Raw genomic sequence first — 20,178 nt, 5'->3', positions numbered from 1 at the left:
GGGAAAAAAAAAAAAAAAATCAGAGGAGTAGTAAGAAAGGGCAGGGGTCAGTGGAGGGCTGGGAAGGACCAAGACTCACAAGAAGGACAACAGGTTCTGGATGGGTAACCACCCAACTCTTAAACTTTTGGGGACTTAATGGGTACAAGGTATCCAAGAAGAAAGCTCAAATAGCAAGCCAAACAGTAATGTCTCCAATGGGCTTGGACATTTCACAAGGGCAACAAAGGCTGACAAGGAAACAAAAGGCAGAGCAGAACCTGTGCTCCATTTTCATTTACCATAAAAAATTATAGAAACCCTGCGAGCCACGGAACCCCCAAAAACCCAATTAAAACCACAAAAGAAACCCAAACCAGAAAACCAACAAAAGACCAGAGCAAAATAACCACCGAGCCGAAGAAACCAGCAAACCCGGAAACCCCAGACACCACAAGAACCCCCGATAACCACTGAACGCCACAGCAGCCACAAGAGAAGCCCTAAGCCCTCCTCTGCCAAAAGAGCCCCGCGAGACAGAAAACCCACAAGCCGCAACTAGAGAGAGACACAGACCCACGCAAACCCCCAAATCCCCCCAAACCTGCCAGCCCCGCGGCCCGGACACGCTCAGACTGACCGGAAGAGTCCAGTCGCGCCCCGCCCCGCCGGCCCCTTCGGTGCCCCGTGTCTCCCGTGCCGGCTGCTCGGGGAACGGGAGCTCTGGCCCGGCCGCACCCCCAAGCCCCCGCCGCGACCCCCTCCGCGCACTGCCCGCGCGGCGCGGAGCCCCCCCTCCCGGCCCAGACACCCCGCCGGACGCCGCGGAGACACGTCCCGGCACGGACCGGCACCGGCAGAACGCCGGCCGCGGCTGGGGGGGGGGTGGAAGGCGCGGCGCCTCGCCGCCCGCGCGCCCCGCACCGACCCCCGGCCCGCCGCGACCACTCGCGCCGCGACCCGCCGACCGCCCGGCCCCGCGACGGGCGGCGGAACCGGAGCCTCACCGGGAGGGAGCGCCGGCATCCCGACGGGCCACCTCATCGCCCCGGAAAGCACGGGCAGGCTCCTCGTGGCAGCTCCGCGGTTATACTGCCCGGAAAGGAGCGGGGCATGCCGGGATATACTGCCCCGGAAAGGAGCGGGGCATGCCGGGATATACTCCCCCGCAAGGGAGCGGGGCATGCCGGGATACACTCCAGTGCGGCTCCGGCGGAAAAATGGCCGCCGGAGGACTTCCGGGCATGGCGGCGCCCATCTCCGTGCGGCTCCGGCGGTTAAATGGCGACCGAGGGGCTTACGGGCATGGCGGCGCCCATCTCCGTGCGGCTCCGGCGGAAAAATGGCCGCCGGGGGGCTTCCGGGCATGGCGGCGCCCATCTCCGTGCGGCTTCGGCGGTTAAAAGGCGGCCGGGGGGCTTCCGGGCATGGCGGCGCCCATCTCCGTGCGGCTACGGCGGTTAAAAGGCGGCCGGGGGGCTTCCGAGCATGGCGGCGCCCATCTCCGTGCGGCTCCGACGGAAAAATGGCCGCCGGGGGGCTTCCGGGCCCCCGTTTGGGGGCGCGAGCTTGGGGGGGGCTACACAGCACAGCTGCCCCGTTCGGGAAGCTAAGCAGGGACCAGTTCGGTCAGCGCCCGGATGGGCGACCTCACCCCGTCTTCGAATCCCCGCACCTAACAGTGCCCCCGCCACGTGCGCCCCTCCTCCCAAAATCTGACCCCCCCCGAGGGAGTCCCATCACCTTCGAGGGTTCCCCGGACCTGACAGTGCCCCGGCCGACCCCGCGACGGGCGAAGGAAACCCCGCCTCACCGGGAGGGAACTTTCGGAACGCTGCGGCTTCCGTGCGCTGCGCCACCCGGGCGCAGTACCGCTGCGTGTCCGCAAGGCGGCAGCACCGAGCGATCCCGCGAGGGGGGGGGGGGGGGGTACCGGCGCCTCTCCGGGAGGGAGCGTCCGGTGACCTCACAGCTTCCCCGTCCGGGAAGCTAAGCAGGTACCAGCTCGGTCAGCGCCCGGATGGGCGACCTCACCCCGTCTTCGAATCCCCGCACATGACAGTGACGCCCCGCCCCGCGCGCCCCCTCCCAAAATCTGCCCCCCCGAGGGAGTCCCATCGCCTTCGGGGGTTCCCCGGACCTGACAGTGCCCCGGCCGACCCCGCGACGGGCGGCGGAACCCCCCCCTCACCGGGAGGGAGCGGCCGCCCCGCAATGGCGGCGTCCCTCGTTAAAGCGCCCTGCCGCTCGCGCTGCGCCGCCCGGCCGCAGTCCGCACGCAGCGGGCTCTGCGCGCACCCGCGCAGGAACGCGGCGAGTGTGCACGGAGGCAGCAGAACGCGGCGGCTTCCGTGCGCTGCGCCACCCGGGCGCAGTACCGCTGCGTGTCCGCAAGGCGGCAGCACCGAGGACCCCCGTGTTCGAATCCCCGCTCGGGCCTTTCCGCCAAAGCTCGGGCCTTTCCGCCAGTGCTCGGGCCTTTCCGCCTCTGCTCGTATCTCTCCGCCTCTGCTCGGCCCTTTTCGGCTCCCCCTGCCCCACTATTTACCCGTCTGCCGCTGACCTGCGCTCATTAACAACCCCCCATCTCCTCCAGCAAATTCAACCCCCCTCCCAACCCTACTGCGACCCCTCTGAGAGCCCTCGAACCCCACCATGGCCCCTGACCCCCTAGAAGACCCCCGAAGGAACCCCCAACACCCCAAAAATAGACCCTAGAGAGACCCCCCCAGAACCCCTCAGAGACACACCCCCCCCAAACAGCCCCCCCACGATCCCCTAAAAAGGCCCTTAGGGCCCCCCAACTCCCCAAAGAGCCCCCCCAAAAAACCCAGACCCCCCAAACAGACCCCATAAAGAACCCTAACCACCCCCCAAAAAACCTGAGACTCCTTAAAGACGCCCCCAAGCCCCTCACATCCCCCCCAAAATGAGACCCCATAAAGATCCCCTCAAAGAACCCCACACCCCCCCTTAGAGAACCCCCCCCAAAAGCCCTAGACCCCACCAAAAAGAGACCCTGTAAAGACCCCATAGTCCCCCAAAAAGAGCCAACCGCCCTGACTCAGCTGCTGCCAGCCCCATCGATGGAAAGATGCCACAACAACAGTGGCCTTGGCCACGCTTTCTTGGAAACAACTGGTTCCCTCATCACCTCTGAATAATAAAAATTCTAAGGCATTTTACAACAATGTCCAATACAACAGTAAACTGCTGCCAAGTATAACCCAGAAAATTGTTAGCCGATTCTCCTCTGTCGAAACCGTTGCCAGCTTTGGGCTGAGATGCCTCCAAGGTTTGGTCACCTTCGTCTTCAGCCAACATTGCCAAGTCTCTTGGCTGTTCTTCTGGATCCCCTGGAAGAAGACTGGTGACTGCCTGGAGAAGTGACTCAATCTGCTCTTCTGTTAGTCTTTCCTCACTTTCTTCCACCATCTGCAGGTCAAAAACCAATACATTGTTATTCAATCCATACTTCCTTCCTCAGCTCCAAACAGGAAGACTCAGCCCCAGTAAATACTGCTTTCAATGGATGCAAGACGTAGCCTGAACTCATCACAAAAGCATTTTACAAAGTGGAACTCTTGTAATATTTATAACAACACAAAACAAAAAAGCTCCCTTGATAGCCACGACAGCTGGCATGCCACAGTGAGACCCTGCTTCTGTTACAAGGAGAACACCACGCTCAGAACAGGCTTTCCTCCTAAAGCCTCTCAGCCTAAGAAAAACCAAACCAAAATACCCAAAGAATTCCCACAAACTAGAAACCCCCACAAAGCCCAAAAACCAAAGAAGCCACAAACCCCCATTAAAGACACACACAAACCCCAGACCCCACAAGAAAAGCTGCGGGAACTCAAAACACCACAGAAGCCCCTAGCCCTCCCCCAAACCCGCAACCCACAGAACCCCAAAGCCTTCAAAAGGCAGAGAACCAAAACCCCCCCTTAGAACCCCAGTTAAAAAAAACAAACCAACAGAAAAACCTCACAAGCCCACACTAACCCCACAAATCCCAGACCCTGTAAAAAAACCAACCCACCCAACCCCTATAGCCACAAAAACCAGGAAAAAAAAAAAAATCAGTAAAACTACAAACACCTTACCAACCTCCTTGGCTCATTTTCTGAGAGGAGCCTGCACCAGCAGACAGACTAACACATTTTAATCCTAAACTCGGTTCTCTGCGTTCTTTCTCTGCCCCTTCTCTACATCCTTTTCTTTCAACTTCCTCTTCCTACCCACAAGGCTGTCTAAACCAATGGATAGAAACACTAACCCAGGTAACAGTACATCCAGTTCAGATAAAGGCAATGAAATCACCAGCGCCAACACTACAACCTTCTTACAGGTACCACAAGCTCCCAAGAACTCACCTGTAACAGGAAAAGAGGAGAAACCATAGAGACCTTAAATGCAATACGCCAAAACCCGAAAGAGACTTATTCTTGTATATTGAATGTTAAAATCACATGCATAATTACAGAATTCTTTACAGCTGAAAAAATATTTTTAGAAGACGACCCTGACAGTCTACCTGCAACTGCTGCAAGATGTCTATAATAAACCCCCACAATTTTCTGTAATTAAAAACAAACAAAAAAAAAAAAAAAACCAGGAAAGAATGCAATCAATCATCCAGGTAATTCTGAGTTAACTGATGCCCTGAATGGGACAAGTCGAACCCAAGCTAACACCAGCCAGTTTACTGCAATGCTTGTCTAGCATACACATATATAAATCAAAATGACATGTGGCTAGAGGCCAGGTGCAAAAAAAATAAGACATTTGCACACCACAGCAGACAACCTGCCGAGGGCGACGATATGATATGCTGCAGCAGAGTCTTGTGGCTGTTGGCTCAAACACGCTGGTGGAATAGTCTGCATAACCGGCCCTGTGCACGATTTACATGGGGTTTTCTAAGCTATGCCTGATGTGGCTAAGGGATTTTTACTGGGCAATCCTGGTTTAAGACCAGTCTCGGCTCCTAAGGAATGCCAGCCAACAAAGATGTTTTCAGCCGTTAACAAGAGGAACAGAAATCCAACGACGAGCTGCTGCTTTTAAAACGTGGAGTCATCATTGTGACAAATGGCACCACACAGATCTCTGTTAACACATTTGTAGACAAAGTGGAAGACCTGGGGTTGGGGACAGCTGTGCAACTCAGCCTTCATTTCCCGAGGGCAGGTATGCTCCGTCAGCTGCTGCCAGGTGTCGTCGACAACAAGAAACGGGCTGCACTCTGCCGGCTTGTCCACCTCGAACTTCTCAGCGCAGAGCTGGCGAACATCTTCGGTGCTTATAGACAGTCTCACCAGGAAAGATCTTTCCTGTACATCCACAGTACACTCCCTGGAACGCAACATGAAGGTGGTTCTGTAGAATGAGAAAACACACATCAGCAACTCAAAAACCCCAACAGCTGAAGCGTCAGCAACAAACCTGTCCCCACACTGAGACTCACCCCCGCGATTCCCACGCCCGACAGCCACCTCGCCAACTGCAATACTGGTGGCAAAACTGTGGCAAGCGGAACAGAAATTCCTAAGCCAACACCCTCCTTTCCTCATATTACACTCTAACCCTGCAATTACAGCCAAACAGGACTTGTCCTGCCGAGCAAAACCAGGAAACAAAATGCAGTGAGGCTAAGCAATGTCTGAGGCAGCAGGGTCGAGAGATGGTGCTGCTGCACTACTGCCACAAAACAGGCACCTCCTATGGCCGTGTCAGTCAGAAGGAATAAGAAAAAAGCCTCTGCCAGTGGCAGCAAACGGTGCTGATCCCCAAGTTACTGCGTGATAAGCCATCTGCATTCTTATGCTGCAGCACGCAAAGTGTTTTAGGGTGCTTCAGTCCAGTCAGGACACTTTCATTGCATTAAACCGGTGACAATCTGGGGTCCGAGCCCGATTTAACCGGCTTTCCCATGACAGCTTTTTTTCTTTTTTACAGTAAGGCTTAGAGGGAAGCAGAAAGAAAGCTTCCTCGGCAACATTAGGCTAAACCCTAATGGCAAAAGCCTCGTGGCAAAAGCTGGACCTTTTTTCTGTGTTGAAACTGACATGTTCTTACAACTCCGATAACATGGAAAAAGTCTAAGTGCACCCTACAAGGAAATGCAGTTCTACCTTTCAGAAAGCATTTAAAGAGGAAAAAAAACCAAGCAACAACTGGGGGAAAAGCAACCACAAACATCTTTTGAACACATGAACAAAGCAAGCTGCTGTAGTGTGCTTTTTTTTAAAAAAAAAGACATTAACTGTGGTTACAGACTGAAAAAGATACAATTAAAGGAAGTGGAAAAATGGCACAGTGAGAAAGACCTGTTTATCAACTCAGCGGGTGCCAATGTCTGTCTGCTAAACCAATCAGGCACGCTAAATCACAATGGCAAAGATGTACATTGCACAAAAGCAAGCCAGCAAAAGCTACCATTGAGAAGGGGGTTCTACCACTTAAGTTCCAAGAAGCACTCTTATCTTTAACAAAGTATTTTTACAGCTTGCAAACTGAAACACTGAAGCTTTGCAGCAGCATTTAAACGAGGTCAGGACTGACCCTGACGAAACAGGGCCTATCCGTTTCTGTTACCGGGGTGAAGCAATTATGAAAAATCAGCCCTAGAGGAGGAAAATCAAGCTGCAGTTTTAGTTCCTAATGTATGTAACACACAGATGTTTTTAAAAGCACGCGCTTTAGACAGACGGGACTGCTTCGAGAAGAGGCTGAAGCTCCCACAAGCACTCCTAACATATACTAAGTATCAAAGTTATTTATGGAGCGGCAGAAAATTGTACTCAATCATCCTCACAATATGGCATTTTTTGCCTTTTCATCCTAGAGACGGAGGGAGGATGAAGGCCTTCCGGGGTCCGATAGCTGATAAAACTGCAGGAGCCCATCACAAGTGTAGCTACCACATTGTTAAGTCACGATGACTCCCCCTGCTCGATCGAAAATATCTCACCTCATAAGGCAGAGTCCATCAGTAGATTCCCAGGTCACACAGGCCTGCACTCTGCGAGCTGAACAGCTTTCTGTACTTCCACTTTACAGTGGAACCATGAGACTCTCTTGTTATGCTACTGATGTTGCCAACTTTAGGACCACCCTTGGATGGATTTCTACTCCAACAATGTCATCAAAATCTGCGCTGTGAAGAAGAACCCACCTTCCCTAGTCCTTTGCTTCATTTTAAGAAAAATAAACGAATGACAGGTTACCTTCTCCATGCAGAAAACACAGATCCATCGATTCCACCACGTACTCAACTTCAGTATCCAGCTCCAGCATGTCACACCTACTCACCCAGTGTGATAACACAGTCAAGAAGTCATCATTTTCATTCAGCCTCCCTGAGACAAAGGGAATAGAGACAGTCAGAGACAAACTGCGCTTTCCTTACCAGCCTCACCGTTTGAAAGGAAAGTGTTGCTTCGCTGCCTTCGCTGAGAAGTACATCTGTATTACTCTAGATCCTCCTGTAACCAGTGCGCAGCAAAGTGGGTGTCACCTGACACTGGCTGGACAGGACGCCAATGCCAGCTTCGTCCCATACTCTCTAGCGAGCGCAAATCTGACGATGCACACTTTGAGGCGTGCTCTCCTCAGGCAGCAACTCTGTCTTCTACAGGATCTGCTGGAGATGCCCCTCGTTTCATGAACTGCTGCCAACAGCACCTGCATTTATGGAGAATAAAGCATATTCAAGGGCCAGCTTGCTGCCTGGGACAGTGAGATATAGAATGAAAAAAAAAAAAGAACACCAGACAACAGGCTAGAGAAATTTTTGGAGAAAACAAGACAGGTGCAGATCACGACAAAGAGATGGAAAAGGAAAGTAACTGCAGTGGCCTGCAGGACAGAGATGGAAGACGAAAAAAGGAGGAAGAGAAAGCAGGAAAAAAGCACAGAGAGAAAAAGAAAAGGGAGAGGGAGATGAAGAAAGAGAAAGGGAGAGAAGAAAAGGGAGCAGGACAGTAGAATAGAGAAGTACAGGCAAGGGGAAAAAAAAAAAAAAAATCAGAGGAGTAGTAAGAAAGGGCAGGGGTCAGTGGAGGGCTGGGAAGGACCAAGACTCACAAGAAGGACAACAGGTTCTGGATGGGTAACCACCCAACTCTTAAACTTTTGGGGACTTAATGGGTACAAGGTATCCAAGAAGAAAGCTCAAATAGCAAGCCAAACAGTAATGTCTCCAATGGGCTTGGACATTTCACAAGGGCAACAAAGGCTGACAAGGAAACAAAAGGCAGAGCAGAACCTGTGCTCCATTTTCATTTACCATAAAAAATTATAGAAACCCTGCGAGCCACGGAACCCCCAAAAACCCAATTAAAACCACAAAAGAAACCCAAACCAGAAAACCAACAAAAGACCAGAGCAAAATAACCACCGAGCCGAAGAAACCAGCAAACCCGGAAACCCCAGACACCACAAGAACCCCCGATAACCACTGAACGCCACAGCAGCCACAAGAGAAGCCCTAAGCCCTCCTCTGCCAAAAGAGCCCCGCGAGACAGAAAACCCACAAGCCGCAACTAGAGAGAGACACAGACCCACGCAAACCCCCAAATCCCCCCAAACCTGCCAGCCCCGCGGCCCGGACACGCTCAGACTGACCGGAAGAGTCCAGTCGCGCCCCGCCCCGCCGGCCCCTTCGGTGCCCCGTGTCTCCCGTGCCGGCTGCTCGGGGAACGGGAGCTCTGGCCCGGCCGCACCCCCAAGCCCCCGCCGCGACCCCCTCCGCGCACTGCCCGCGCGGCGCGGAGCCCCCCCTCCCGGCCCAGACACCCCGCCGGACGCCGCGGAGACACGTCCCGGCACGGACCGGCACCGGCAGAACGCCGGCCGCGGCTGGGGGGGGGGTGGAAGGCGCGGCGCCTCGCCGCCCGCGCGCCCCGCACCGACCCCCGGCCCGCCGCGACCACTCGCGCCGCGACCCGCCGACCGCCCGGCCCCGCGACGGGCGGCGGAACCGGAGCCTCACCGGGAGGGAGCGCCGGCATCCCGACGGGCCACCTCATCGCCCCGGAAAGCACGGGCAGGCTCCTCGTGGCAGCTCCGCGGTTATACTGCCCGGAAAGGAGCGGGGCATGCCGGGATATACTGCCCCGGAAAGGAGCGGGGCATGCCGGGATATACTCCCCCGCAAGGGAGCGGGGCATGCCGGGATACACTCCAGTGCGGCTCCGGCGGAAAAATGGCCGCCGGAGGACTTCCGGGCATGGCGGCGCCCATCTCCGTGCGGCTCCGGCGGTTAAATGGCGACCGAGGGGCTTACGGGCATGGCGGCGCCCATCTCCGTGCGGCTCCGGCGGAAAAATGGCCGCCGGGGGGCTTCCGGGCATGGCGGCGCCCATCTCCGTGCGGCTCCGGCGGTTAAAAGGCGGCCGGGGGGCTTCCGAGCATGGCGGCGCCCATCTCCGTGCGGCTCCGACGGAAAAATGGCCGCCGGGGGGCTTCCGGGCCCCCGTTTGGGGGCGCGAGCTTGGGGGGGGCTACACAGCACAGCTGCCCCGTTCGGGAAGCTAAGCAGGGACCAGTTCGGTCAGCGCCCGGATGGGCGACCTCACCCCGTCTTCGAATCCCCGCACCTAACAGTGCCCCCGCCACGTGCGCCCCTCCTCCCAAAATCTGACCCCCCCCGAGGGAGTCCCATCACCTTCGAGGGTTCCCCGGACCTGACAGTGCCCCGGCCGACCCCGCGACGGGCGAAGGAAACCCCGCCTCACCGGGAGGGAACTTTCGGAACGCTGCGGCTTCCGTGCGCTGCGCCACCCGGGCGCAGTACCGCTGCGTGTCCGCAAGGCGGCAGCACCGAGCGATCCCGCGAGGGGGGGGGGGGGGGGGTACCGGCGCCTCTCCGGGAGGGAGCGTCCGGTGACCTCACAGCTTCCCCGTCCGGGAAGCTAAGCAGGTACCAGCTCGGTCAGCGCCCGGATGGGCGACCTCACCCCGTCTTCGAATCCCCGCACATGACAGTGACGCCCCCCCCCGCGCGCCCCCTCCCAAAATCTGCCCCCCCGAGGGAGTCCCATCGCCTTCGGGGGTTCCCCGGACCTGACAGTGCCCCGGCCGACCCCGCGACGGGCGGCGGAACCCCCCCCTCACCGGGAGGGAGCGGCCGCCCCGCAATGGCGGCGTCCCTCGTTAAAGCGCCCTGCCGCTCGCGCTGCGCCGCCCGGCCGCAGTCCGCACGCAGCGGGCTCTGCGCGCACCCGCGCAGGAACGCGGCGAGTGTGCACGGAGGCAGCAGAACGCGGCGGCTTCCGTGCGCTGCGCCACCCGGGCGCAGTACCGCTGCGTGTCCGCAAGGCGGCAGCACCGAGGACCCCCGTGTTCGAATCCCCGCTCGGGCCTTTCCGCCAAAGCTCGGGCCTTTCCGCCAGTGCTCGGGCCTTTCCGCCTCTGCTCGTATCTCTCCGCCTCTGCTCGGCCCTTTTCGGCTCCCCCTGCCCCACTATTTACCCGTCTGCCGCTGACCTGCGCTCATTAACAACCCCCCATCTCCTCCAGCAAATTCAACCCCCCTCCCAACCCTACTGCGACCCCTCTGAGAGCCCTCGAACCCCACCATGGCCCCTGACCCCCTAGAAGACCCCCGAAGGAACCCCCAACACCCCAAAAATAGACCCTAGAGAGACCCCCCCAGAACCCCTCAGAGACACACCCCCCCCAAACAGCCCCCCCACGATCCCCTAAAAAGGCCCTTAGGGCCCCCCAACTCCCCAAAGAGCCCCCCCAAAAAACCCAGACCCCCCAAACAGACCCCATAAAGAACCCTAACCACCCCCCAAAAAACCTGAGACTCCTTAAAGACGCCCCCAAGCCCCTCACATCCCCCCCAAAATGAGACCCCATAAAGATCCCCTCAAAGAACCCCACACCCCCCCCTTAGAGAACCCCCCCCAAAAGCCCTAGACCCCACCAAAAAGAGACCCTGTAAAGACCCCATAGTCCCCCAAAAAGAGCCAACCGCCCTGACTCAGCTGCTGCCAGCCCCATCGATGGAAAGATGCCACAACAACAGTGGCCTTGGCCACGCTTTCTTGGAAACAACTGGTTCCCTCATCACCTCTGAATAATAAAAATTCTAAGGCATTTTACAACAATGTCCAATACAACAGTAAACTGCTGCCAAGTATAACCCAGAAAATTGTTAGCCGATTCTCCTCTGTCGAAACCGTTGCCAGCTTTGGGCTGAGATGCCTCCAAGGTTTGGTCACCTTCGTCTTCAGCCAACATTGCCAAGTCTCTTGGCTGTTCTTCTGGATCCCCTGGAAGAAGACTGGTGACTGCCTGGAGAAGTGACTCAATCTGCTCTTCTGTTAGTCTTTCCTCACTTTCTTCCACCATCTGCAGGTCAAAAACCAATACATTGTTATTCAATCCATACTTCCTTCCTCAGCTCCAAACAGGAAGACTCAGCCCCAGTAAATACTGCTTTCAATGGATGCAAGACGTAGCCTGAACTCATCACAAAAGCATTTTACAAAGTGGAACTCTTGTAATATTTATAACAACACAAAACAAAAAAGCTCCCTTGATAGCCACGACAGCTGGCATGCCACAGTGAGACCCTGCTTCTGTTACAAGGAGAACACCACGCTCAGAACAGGCTTTCCTCCTAAAGCCTCTCAGCCTAAGAAAAACCAAACCAAAATACCCAAAGAATTCCCACAAACTAGAAACCCCCACAAAGCCCAAAAACCAAAGAAGCCACAAACCCCCATTAAAGACACACACAAACCCCAGACCCCACAAGAAAAGCTGCGGGAACTCAAAACACCACAGAAGCCCCTAGCCCTCCCCCAAACCCGCAACCCACAGAACCCCAAAGCCTTCAAAAGGCAGAGAACCAAAACCCCCCCTTAGAACCCCAGTTAAAAAAAACAAACCAACAGAAAAACCTCACAAGCCCACACTAACCCCACAAATCCCAGACCCTGTAAAAAAACCAACCCACCCAACCCCTATAGCCACAAAAACCAGGAAAAAAAAAAAAATCAGTAAAACTACAAACACCTTACCAACCTCCTTGGCTCATTTTCTGAGAGGAGCCTGCACCAGCAGACAGACTAACACATTTTAATCCTAAACTCGGTTCTCTGCGTTCTTTCTCTGCCCCTTCTCTACATCCTTTTCTTTCAACTTCCTCTTCCTACCCACAAGGCTGTCTAAACCAATGGATAGAAACACTAACCCAGGTAACAGTACATCCAGTTCAGATAAAGGCAATGAAATCACCAGCGCCAACACTACAACCTTCTTACAGGTACCACAAGCTCCCAAGAACTCACCTGTAACAGGAAAAGAGGAGAAACCATAGAGACCTTAAATGCAATACGCCAAAACCCGAAAGAGACTTATTCTTGTATATTGAATGTTAAAATCACATGCATAATTACAGAATTCTTTACAGCTGAAAAAATATTTTTAGAAGACGACCCTGACAGTCTACCTGCAACTGCTGCAAGATGTCTATAATAAACCCCCACAATTTTCTGTAATTAAAAACAAACAAAAAAAAAAAAAAAACCAGGAAAGAATGCAATCAATCATCCAGGTAATTCTGAGTTAACTGATGCCCTGAATGGGACAAGTCGAACCCAAGCTAACACCAGCCAGTTTACTGCAATGCTTGTCTAGCATACACATATATAAATCAAAATGACATGTGGCTAGAGGCCAGGTGCAAAAAAAATAAGACATTTGCACACCACAGCAGACAACCTGCCGAGGGCGACGATATGATATGCTGCAGCAGAGTCTTGTGGCTGTTGGCTCAAACACGCTGGTGGAATAGTCTGCATAACCGGCCCTGTGCACGATTTACATGGGGTTTTCTAAGCTATGCCTGATGTGGCTAAGGGATTTTTACTGGGCAATCCTGGTTTAAGACCAGTCTCGGCTCCTAAGGAATGCCAGCCAACAAAGATGTTTTCAGCCGTTAACAAGAGGAACAGAAATCCAACGACGAGCTGCTGCTTTTAAAACGTGGAGTCATCATTGTGACAAATGGCACCACACAGATCTCTGTTAACACATTTGTAGACAAAGTGGAAGACCTGGGGTTGGGGACAGCTGTGCAACTCAGCCTTCATTTCCCGAGGGCAGGTATGCTCCGTCAGCTGCTGCCAGGTGTCGTCGACAACAAGAAACGGGCTGCACTCTGCCGGCTTGTCCACCTCGAACTTCTCAGCGCAGAGCTGGCGAACATCTTCGGTGCTTATAGACAGTCTCACCAGGAAAGATCTTTCCTGTACATCCACAGTACACTCCCTGGAACGCAACATGAAGGTGGTTCTGTAGAATGAGAAAACACACATCAGCAACTCAAAAACCCCAACAGCTGAAGCGTCAGCAACAAACCTGTCCCCACACTGAGACTCACCCCCGCGATTCCCACGCCCGACAGCCACCTCGCCAACTGCAATACTGGTGGCAAAACTGTGGCAAGCGGAACAGAAATTCCTAAGCCAACACCCTCCTTTCCTCATATTACACTCTAACCCTGCAATTACAGCCAAACAGGACTTGTCCTGCCGAGCAAAACCAGGAAACAAAATGCAGTGAGGCTAAGCAATGTCTGAGGCAGCAGGGTCGAGAGATGGTGCTGCTGCACTACTGCCACAAAACAGGCACCTCCTATGGCCGTGTCAGTCAGAAGGAATAAGAAAAAAGCCTCTGCCAGTGGCAGCAAACGGTGCTGATCCCCAAGTTACTGCGTGATAAGCCATCTGCATTCTTATGCTGCAGCACGCAAAGTGTTTTAGGGTGCTTCAGTCCAGTCAGGACACTTTCATTGCATTAAACCGGTGACAATCTGGGGTCCGAGCCCGATTTAACCGGCTTTCCCATGACAGCTTTTTTGCTTTTTTACAGTAAGGCTTAGAGGGAAGCAGAAAGAAAGCTTCCTCGGCAACATTAGGCTAAACCCTAATGGCAAAAGCCTCGTGGCAAAAGCTGGACCTTTTTTCTGTGTTGAAACTGACATGTTCTTACAACTCCGATAACATGGAAAAAGTCTAAGTGCACCCTACAAGGAAATGCAGTTCTACCTTTCAGAAAGCATTTAAAGAGGAAAAAAAACCAAGCAACAACTGGGGGAAAAGCAACCACAAACATCTTTTGAACACATGAACAAAGCAAGCTGCTGTAGTGTGCTTTTTTTTAAAAAAAAAGACATTAACTGTGGTTACAGACTGAAAAAGATACAATTAAAGGAAGTGGAAAAATGGCACAGTGAGAAAGACCTGTTTATCAACTCAGCGGGTGCCAATGTCTGTCTGCTAAACCAATCAGGCACGCTAAATCACAATGGCAAAGATGTACATTGCACAAAAGCAAGCCAGCAAAAGCTACCATTGAGAAGGGGGTTCTACCACTTAAGTTCCAAGAAGCACTCTTATCTTTAACAAAGTATTTTTACAGCTTGCAAACTGAAACACTGAAGCTTTGCAGCAGCATTTAAACGAGGTCAGGACTGACCCTGACGAAACAGGGCCTATCCGTTTCTGTTACCGGGGTGAAGCAATTATGAAAAATCAGCCCTAGAGGAGGAAAATCAAGCTGCAGTTTTAGTTCCTAATGTATGTAACACACAGATGTTTTTAAAAGCACGCGCTTTAGACAGACGGGACTGCTTCGAGAAGAGGCTGAAGCTCCCACAAGCACTCCTAACATATACTAAGTATCAAAGTTATTTATGGAGCGGCAGAAAATTGTACTCAATCATCCTCACAATATGGCATTTTTTGCCTTTTCATCCTAGAGACGGAGGGAGGATGAAGGCCTTCCGGGGTCCGATAGCTGATAAAACTGCAGGAGCCCATCACAAGTGTAGCTACCACATTGTTAAGTCACGATGACTCCCCCTGCTCGATCGAAAATATCTCACCTCATAAGGCAGAGTCCATCAGTAGATTCCCAGGTCACACAGGCCTGCACTCTGCGAGCTGAACAGCTTTCTGTACTTCCACTTTACAGTGGAACCATGAGACTCTCTTGTTATGCTACTGATGTTGCCAACTTTAGGACCACCCTTGGATGGATTTCTACTCCAACAATGTCATCAAAATCTGCGCTGTGAAGAAGAACCCACCTTCCCTAGTCCTTTGCTTCATTTTAAGAAAAATAAACGAATGACAGGTTACCTTCTCCATGCAGAAAACACAGATCCATCGATTCCACCACGTACTCAACTTCAGTATCCAGCTCCAGCATGTCACACCTACTCACCCAGTGTGATAACACAGTCAAGAAGTCATCATTTTCATTCAGCCTCCCTGAGACAAAGGGAATAGAGACAGTCAGAGACAAACTGCGCTTTCCTTACCAGCCTCACCGTTTGAAAGGAAAGTGTTGCTTCGCTGCCTTCGCTGAGAAGTACATCTGTATTACTCTAGATCCTCCTGTAACCAGTGCGCAGCAAAGTGGGTGTCACCTGACACTGGCTGGACAGGACGCCAATGCCAGCTTCGTCCCATACTCTCTAGCGAGCGCAAATCTGACGATGCACACTTTGAGGCGTGCTCTCCTCAGGCAGCAACTCTGTCTTCTACAGGATCTGCTGGAGATGCCCCTCGTTTCATGAACTGCTGCCAACAGCACCTGCATTTATGGAGAATAAAGCATATTCAAGGGCCAGCTTGCTGCCTGGGACAGTGAGATATAGAATGAAAAAAAAAAAAGAACACCAGACAACAGGCTAGAGAAATTTTTGGAGAAAACAAGACAGGTGCAGATCACGACAAAGAGATGGAAAAGGAAAGTAACTGCAGTGGCCTGCAGGACAGAGATGGAAGACGAAAAAAGGAGGAAGAGAAAGCAGGAAAAAAGCACAGAGAGAAAAAGAAAAGGGAGAGGGAGATGAAGAAAGAGAAAGGGAGAGAAGAAAAGGGAGCAGGACAGTAGAATAGAGAAGTACAGGCAAGGGGAAAAAAAAAAAAAAAATCAGAGGAGTAGTAAGAAAGGGCAGGGGTCAGTGGAGGGCTGGGAAGGACCAAGACTCACAAGAAGGACAACAGGTTCTGGATGGGTAACCACCCAACTCTTAAACTTTTGGGGACTTAATGGGTACAAGGTATCCAAGAAGAAAGCTCAAATAGCAAGCCAAACAGTAATGTCTCCAATGGGCTTGGACATTTCACAAGGGCAACAAAGGCTGACAAGGAAACAAAAGGCAGAGCAGAACCTGTGCTCCATTTTCATTTACCATAAAAAATTATAGAAACCCCGCGAGCCACGGAACCCCCAAAAACCCAATTAAAACCACAAAAGAAACCCAAACCAGAAAACCAACAAAAGACCAGAGCAAAATAACCACCGAGCCGAAGAAACCAGCAAACCCGGAAACCCCAGACACCACAAGAACCCCCGATAACCACTGAACGCCACAGCAGCCACAAGAGAAGCCCTAAGCCCTCCTCTGCCAAAAGAGCCCCGCGAGACAGAAAACCCACAAGCCGCAACTAGAGAGAGACACAGACCCACGCAAACCCCCAAATCCCCCCAAACCTGCCAGCCCCGCGGCCCGGACACGCTCAGACTGACCGGAAGAGTCCAGTCGCGCCCCGCCCCGCCGGCCCCTTCGGTGCCCCGTGTCTCCCGTGCCGGCTGCTCGGGGAACGGGAGCTCTGGCCCGGCCGCACCCCCAAGCCCCCGCCGCGACCCCCTCCGCGCACTGCCCGCGCGGCGCGGAGCCCCCCCTCCCGGCCCAGACACCCCGCCGGACGCCGCGGAGACACGTCCCGGCACGGACCGGCGCCGGCAGAAGGCCGGCCGCGGCTGGGGGGGGGTGGAAGGCGCGGCGCCTCGCCGCCCGCGCGCCCCGCACCGACCCCCGGCCCGCCGCGACCACTCGCGCCGCGACCCGCCGACCGCCCGGCCCCGGCCGACCCCGCGACAGGCGGCGGAACCGGAGCCTCACCGGGAGGGAGCGCCGGCATCCCGACGGGCCCCCTCATCGCCCCGGAAAGCACGGCCAGGCTCCTCGTGGCAGCTCCGCGGTTATACTGCCCGGAAAGGAGCGGGGCATGCCGGGATATACTGCCCCGGAAAGGAGCGGGGCATGCCGGGATATACTCCCCCGCAAGGGAGCGGGGCATGCCGGGATACGTTCCAGTGCGGCTCCGGCGGAAAAATGGCCGCCGGAGGACTTCCGGGCATGGCGGCGCCCATCTCCGTACGGCTCCGGCGGTTAAATAGCGACCGAGGGGCTTACGGGCATGGCGGCGCCCATCTCCGTGCGGCTCCGGCGGAAAAATGGCCGCCGGGGGGCTTCCGGGCATGGCGGCGCCCATCTCCGTGCGGCTTCGGCGGTTAAAAGGCGGCCGGGGGGCTTCCGGGCATGGCGGCGCCCATCTCCGTGCGGCTCCGGCGGAAAAATGGCCGCCGGGGGGCTTCCGGGCATGGCGGCGCCCATCTCCGTGCGGCTCCGGCTGTTAAAAGGCGGCCGGGGGGCTTCCGAGCATGGCGGCGCCCATCTCCGTGCGGCTCCGACGGAAAAATGGCCGCCGGGGGGCTTCCGGGCCCCCGTTTGGGGGCGCGAGCTTGGGGGGGGCTACACAGCACAGCTGCCCCGTTCGGGAAGCTAAGCAGGGACCAGTTCGGTCAGCGCCCGGATGGGCGACCTCACCCCGTCTTCGAATCCCCGCACCTAACAGTGCCCCCGCCACGTGCGCCCCTCCTCCCAAAATCTGCCCCCCCCCGAGGGAGTCCCATCACCTTCGAGGGTTCCCCGGACCTGACAGTGCCCCGGCCGACCCCGCGACGGGCGGCGGAACCCCCCCCTCACCGGGAGGGAGCGGCCGCCCCGCAATGGCGGCGTCCCTCGTTAAAGCGCCCTGCCGCTCGCGCTGCGCCGCCCGGCCGCAGTCCGCACGCAGCGGGCTCTGCGCGCACCCGCGCAGGAACGCGGCGAGTGTGCACGGAGGCAGCAGAACGCGGCGGCTTCCGTGCGCTGCGCCACCCGGGCGCAGTACCGCTGCGTGTCCGCAAGGCGGCAGCACCGAGGACCCCCGTGTTCGAATCCCCGCTCGGGCCTTTCCGCCAGTGCTCGTATCTCTCCGCCTCTGCTCGTATCTCTCCGCCTCTGCTCGGCCCTTTTCGGCTCCCCCTGCCCCACTAATTACCCGTCTGCCGCTGACCTGCGCTCATTAACAACCCCCCATCTCCTCCAGCGAATTCAACCCCCCTCCCAACCCTACTGCGACCCCTCTGAGAGCCCTCGAACCCCACCATGGCCCCTGACCCCCTAGAAGACCCCCGAAGGAACCCCCAACACCCCAAAAATAGACCCTAGAGAGACCCCCCCAGAACCCCTCAGAGACACCCCCCCCCCTCAAAGAGCCCCCCCACGATCCCCTAAAAAGGCCCTTAGGGCCTTTAATGCAATACGCCATAGAGACCTTAAATGCAATACGCCAAATGCAATACGCCAAATGCAAGACCTTAAATGCAATACGCCAAAACCCGAAAGAGACTTATTCTTGTATATTGAATGTTAAAATCACATGCATAATTACTGAATTCTTTACAGCTGAAAAAATATTTTTAGAAGACGACCCTGACAGTCTACCTGCAACTGCTGCAAGATGTCTATAATAAACCCCCACAATTTTCTGTAATTAATCCTCTTCGTATGAGGGCCAAGCTTCCATTCCCAACTCCGTTCAGTGGCACGCTGTAGAAAATAAGATGTTTGCGCACTACAGCGGTAGCCCCACTGAGGGCCACGGTGTAACACGCTGCAGAAGAGCCTGCGGGACGAGACATTCAGCCTCCTGGCTGCGTGCTCACAGGCACCAGTGGAATACGCTGCCTGACTGGCCCCATGCAGAGTTGACATAGGGTTCTGCAAGCTGTGCTGCAAGCGACTGAGAGCATTTTACTAGACATTTCTGGTTTAAGGCACATCTCAGCTCCTAAAGAAAGCCAGCCAACAAAGATGCTCTTGACAGTTACCCAAAGGAACATGAATCAAATGATGAGTTGCTCGGTTTAAGGTGCCAGGTCACTGCTGGTTTGAAAAACGGCACCATACGGATCGCTGTTCACATGCTCATAGGCAAAGCCAAAGACCTGGGCTTGCAGACAGCTGTGAAACTTGGCCTTAACTTTCTGAGGGCAGGTATCCTCCGTCAGGCGTTGCCAGGCGTCGTCAACAAAAAGAAAGGGGCCACATTCTTCTGGCTTGTCCACCTTCAACTTCTTGACTGATGGCCAAAAGCGGGCTTAAGGGTGACAAAGAAGAGCTTGGGCCATCATGAGCCGAGCAATTGCAACAAAATGCACCTAAAGGAGGCTTTAAAGGCATGCTGCAGGTGTTCTCTGAAAAGTAGATTGATTATCTCGTGCAATAAGCCAATTTCCACAAGCAGGGGATATATTGCTTTTATTCAGGCCTAGGTGCTCGATTGATTTCCACAAATCAAGTATATACAAAGCTGACGTTTTCATTATATTTATACACAAATGTTACAAGGTAATGCACTCCCAGTTACAATGATTGGCTAGTAACTTACATGTAATTATAATAATTGCTGTGATGGCATCATCAATCACTGTACCTGTACCTGGGAAAGGGTCATCTTGACCTGTGGATGTCTTTTTTAACCGAATGAAGACAGCTCAGTTAGGGATACCTGGGCTTTGGTTTTCATTGCCAAACTAGCTGTGTGTGGAGATAACCTTGCTTAGTGTTCTTAGTGTTCCAGAACAGTTAGTTCTTAGCAACCACCTAGCAACTATCTACAACCGTTCTTAATTATGGAGCTATTGTAATACAGAGCGATGGTAAACTTTTAAGTTTGATTGATAGATATCACAGGGAACATTTAAGATCTTGGGAGGTATAGCAACAGTAGCAGATGGATTCAGAGAGGGACAGACAAAAGGTGGCTCAAGTATACAACAACATAGTCCAGGGGGATTCGAACTGACTACAGATGTCCTCAGGGGACTGGAGGCTGCCCAGGGATATCCTAGCTAGCATAGAGGACAACATCAGCGTTCTGGAGATGAAAGATGGCATCGGGAAAGGATCTTGGGGAAGGCAAAAGGCACAAAGTGCACTAGCTAGAGAGGGCTGTGGGGCACAAGGATATCCTCAGGAGGTAGGATAGTAGAAGGGCTCAGAGTAAAAGAGACAGAAGGCGGTTCTGGGATGCAATGCAAAACTTA

At 54.3% G+C, this 20,178-nt stretch overlaps 2 long non-coding RNA genes across 4 annotated transcripts; both read right to left on the bottom strand.

The window, feature by feature from the left end:
* Positions 1-3,088: 3,088 nt before the first annotated feature.
* Positions 3,089-7,748, bottom strand: LOC311196614. 2 transcript variants are annotated; one of them, XR_014617589.1, is made up of 5 exons: positions 7,505-7,556; positions 7,215-7,346; positions 5,127-5,364; positions 4,262-4,358; positions 3,089-3,414 (listed from the first exon to the last, which is right to left on the bottom strand). It is a non-coding gene; the product is annotated as an uncharacterized lncRNA (long non-coding RNA). The 2 variants fall into 2 exon arrangements; XR_014617588.1 differs by having other exon boundaries at positions 7,215-7,748.
* Positions 7,749-11,023: 3,275 nt separating this feature from the next.
* Positions 11,024-15,601, bottom strand: LOC311196403. 2 transcript variants are annotated; one of them, XR_014617577.1, is made up of 5 exons: positions 15,440-15,491; positions 15,150-15,281; positions 13,062-13,299; positions 12,197-12,293; positions 11,024-11,349 (listed from the first exon to the last, which is right to left on the bottom strand). It is a non-coding gene; the product is annotated as an uncharacterized lncRNA (long non-coding RNA). The 2 variants fall into 2 exon arrangements; XR_014617576.1 differs by having other exon boundaries at positions 15,150-15,601.
* Between the last annotated feature and the right edge of the window lie 4,577 nt (positions 15,602-20,178).

This window comes from Gallinula chloropus (genome assembly GCF_964237585.1).
Source record: "Gallinula chloropus genome assembly, chromosome: 13".
Taxonomy (NCBI): Eukaryota; Metazoa; Chordata; class Aves; order Gruiformes; family Rallidae; genus Gallinula; species Gallinula chloropus.
The sequence above is the reverse complement of the archived record's forward strand: the minus strand, read 5'-3'. Positions and strand labels throughout refer to the sequence as shown.